The sequence below is a fragment of the Rhagoletis pomonella genome, unplaced genomic scaffold (genome assembly GCF_013731165.1).
Source record: "Rhagoletis pomonella isolate Grant_MI unplaced genomic scaffold, Rhpom_1.0 Rhpom_scaffold_00003, whole genome shotgun sequence".
NCBI classification, from domain to species: Eukaryota; Metazoa; Arthropoda; class Insecta; order Diptera; family Tephritidae; genus Rhagoletis; species Rhagoletis pomonella.
In genome coordinates, this window is record NW_023458557.1 from 51,066,514 (window position 1) to 51,070,590 (window position 4,077).

Consider the following 4,077-nt stretch of genomic DNA (forward strand, 5'->3'; position numbering starts at 1 on the left):
GATAGTTGGTGCTGACGCTGTTGGCTTTACTCGGTGAATAAGGCTTTCGGCCAAGATGAGAAACGGTCTAATATGTCGGGCTAGTTTTCTAACGTATGTAGTGATTCGATTTTGCGTTCTTCTAAAGGAGGGATCTTCTGTCGAAATGATACAGGCCATTGGTCGGGTGGTTTCAAAAGCCACTCTGGTCCATGCCACCAAAGTGGTTGACTAATTAAGTCTTGTGGCCTGCAGCCTCGTGTTCCAAGGTCCGCGGGATTGTGATGGGTGGATACGTGTCGCCACTTAATGTTTCCAACATTCTGGAGAATTTGCGAAGTGCGATTTGCCACGTACACCTTCCAAGTACATGGAGGTTTTTCCAGCCATGAAAGGACTATAGACGAATCAGACCCCAGGAAAATTTCTGTTTTACCGAGAGGGAGTTGGTTTACAACATTTTTAATGCATTTAGAAAGAAGAACTGCCCCACAGAGTTCCAACGGCGGAAGACTAACTGTTTGCAAGGGTGCCACTTTGGTTTTTGAGAATAACAGGTGAGAAGAAGTGGAATTATTTGTTTGAGTTTTGATATATATTGATGCACAAAAGGCCTTTTCTGACGCATCACAGAATCCGTGAATTTGAACTATTTGATTTGGTGCGAATCCTGTCCATCTTGGGATTTGAATTTGTTCTACACTGGGTAGGTCAGAGATGAATTGGTTCCACTTTTGAAGAGAGGTAGGTTTTACACATTCGTCCCACTCAGTGCCTTCTAACCATATTTGTTGCAAGAGTATTTTTGCCTGAATAATAATAGGCGCTAGCCACCCTGCGGGGTCAAAAAGTTTGTGAATCGTTTGCAACTGGTGCAAAGTGCGAAAGGCCAGATATGGAGCGCAATTTACTCCAAAGGTGACGGTTTTAAGGGCAAAGTCGGTGAGTTCAGTCTCGTTTTTTCTACGAAAGAGAATTCTTTGGTACTGTTGATCATCTTCGTGTAGAAGGATTTGGCGGTACATCTTTTGTATGTCCCCATTGAAGACATATTTGTACAATCGCCAATTCAAAATGACAAACATGAGATCAGATTGTAAGGTGGGGCCGATATGGAGAATGTCGTTGAGGGAAGTTCCTGAAGCTGAAGGTTTAGAGGCGTAAAATACCACGCGAACTCTGGTGGACTTACTCTTGGGTTTAACAACTGAATGATGAGGGAGTTAATATGAGAAATATTTGCCATCATTATGGATTTCATAGGGAGTGATTGGTTTCATATGATCTAGGGATAGATACTCTTCTAATACTAGATCATGTTCTCCTTTGAGATCGGGGTTTTTATTAAGCGTGTGTTCCATTCGAATCGCTAGCTTTATGGCTTGCGAACGAGATGGACCGAGAGGTAGGTTAGAAGGAAACTCGGATTTAAATGGCAATCTGACTACATACCTTCCATCACTTTGCCGATAGGTGGTGTCTTGATAAATTTTTTCGCAAAATACATCAGCATCGGAAGGTGGATGGGATTCAGTTATCTCTTCGGTTTCCCAGAAGAGTTTAAGTTGAGAGTTGAGATTTTCGCCTGAGTCTTCAACAACATGTGCGTGAAAACTGGAGCACTCAATAGACTTCAATGGCCCACTTAAATACCAACCAAAAATGGTGTTTTTTAGCAAGAAGACTTCCACAAATTTGGTGCTTGAATCCTTGAAGGAGGATTTGTGGTATCAAGTCACTACCTATTACTAGGTCAATTGGACCGGGGGTATAAAAAAAGGGATCCGCAAGATCTAGGTCCTTAATTTCTGTGAGATTTGGTTTATGAAGTTGGAATCATGGGCGAAAGCTGGTGAGTTTTTTTAAGGACAATGGCCTGTGTTTATGCTAATGTTGCGACGTTTGGAGAATATGGTAAGTTGTCAAACTCTATTGGCATTTCCAACGATAGTCCCGCCCGTTTCGGTGATTGAGAAATTTTCTCGAAAGGTAGGAAGCTGCAGACGTCTTTGAGCCTTTTCGGACACAAATGATTTTTGAGAGCCTTGGTCTATTAAGGCTCTTAGGGTAAAGAGTGTGCCAATGTGCTTGATATGCACTTGGGCCGTGGGAAAAAGCGTCCTCTCATTGTTCGTTGAAAAATTCGCTTGAACGGGGGGATAACTTCCAGCCGAGGATGTGTGGGAGTCCTCGTAAGTGCCTTCGGTTATATTGAAAATGGGATGTCTTGTATGACTCGAGGAAGGTTCGAGAGATTGGGTATGCAGCAAAGACGTGGAATTCAGGGATTGTTGAGTCGTTGGTTTCTTAACAGGTGCCTTAGCTTCAGGTTTACTAGTTGGTTTGATATGCAACATTGTGTGATGAGCCTTCTTACAGTGAAGGCATCGAAACGTGCTTTGGCAATTGTTGAGAAGGTGGTTGTAGGCCAAATAGTTGGAATAGTAATTATTTTGTTCGACGAACTTGCTGCGTTCTTGAGCCGAGAGTTTTCGAAACTCGGGGCAAAGCTTCAAGGGATGGTTATTACTGCATAATTTGCATTTCGCCACTAACTTTTCCTGGGAATGGTAAGACTGCACCTTCGCGGATGCCTTTTGGGAGAAAGAACTTCGTGCCTTGGTTGTTTTATAGCTGTGCAAACGTTCAACTACTTCATACCGACTGGTGAGGAACTTATCCATTTGGCACCAGTTAGGAAGGTCTTTCCTGGATTTAAGGGACTATTCCCACACTGCTAGAGTCTCCTCGGGTAGCTTCTTCGAGCATAGATATATTCGTATAGGGTCCCAGTCACTCACGGAAACCCCTTGGGATTTAAGGCACGAGAGGCAATCATTTATTGTATTTTGAATTTTCTGGATTGCTTCGCTGTTTTCCGAACTAGCTGAGGGAAGGTTAGATAGCAATTTAAGTTGCTTGTCGATTAAAATTCGCTTGTTCTCGAAACGAGCTCTTAAAGCGTCCCAACCTAGGGAAAAGTTTTCGTCGCATAACTTATAATGCTTGACAATGCTACCAGCCTTTCCGCGAGTCTTATTCCGTAAGTGATACAGTTTTTGAGCAGGGGTAAGTTTCGGGTTATTGAGGTAAACGGCCATGAACATATCACGAAACGATGGCCAGTCCTCATAGCTACCATAAAAGATCTGGGTATCACAGGGTGGGACTTTGATGCATTGAACAGAATTATCGGAGAAAGCAGCAGAGCTACGCGAGGTGCTAGCCTGGTGACTTGGGTTACCTTGAAACATTTTAAGCTGGTCGAGAATGTGGGATTCGCAAATATAAAAACTATCAGTACATAATTGGAATTTGTTACCCGCTTCTTCTTTGAAGTCGGTGGGAACATGTTTTTCATCAGTAAGGCAGACCTTTCGATATGTGAGTTGTAAACTTTCCCATCGTGCATTGAGATCCTGAAGCTTGATTTCCAGCAAAGTATCTGTGTGGTCTTCCGGATCTTCCTTTTCAAAATGTTCACAAAAAGTTATTATATTTTTGGAATCGAAAAGAAAATCTGCCATTACTGCTGATTCCGTCGCCATGACTTGCAAAGCGGAAGTGCTTATGTATTGCAAAGATGAAAAATTGGGTTACTGTAAACAGTAAAAAGCCTAACTAGCATTCTTGAAGAGATATAGATAGAAAGCCCTTGGTGTCTTAACGTGAGACCATAGGGTAAATGCACCCAAGAAAACTTTATTTACTTCGCAACTATACACTTTTGGCAAAGTCGAGAGGTTGGATTGTATATGGCCTTTTTCTTTTTCGTAGGTGGAATGGGAAAGTGATTTAGATATGTTAACGCAAGCTCCTGGAGCTCAAACTCAGGAAAACAGATGCAATATGTCGCTAATTAGTCAAACCTTTGACGCCTGTTAAGGTGAATGGCAAACGTAACAAACAATCTTGATAGAGGTATAAAAAAGATTAGTGGAACCTTCAACGTCTGTAAAGGTGAATGGTAAACGTAGCAAACAACCTTGAGAGAGAGATAAAAAAAATTAGTTGAACCTTCAACGTCTGGGAAGATGCATGGCAAACGTAACAAACAACCTTTAGAGAGGGAGCAAAAAATTAGTCGAACCTTCGACG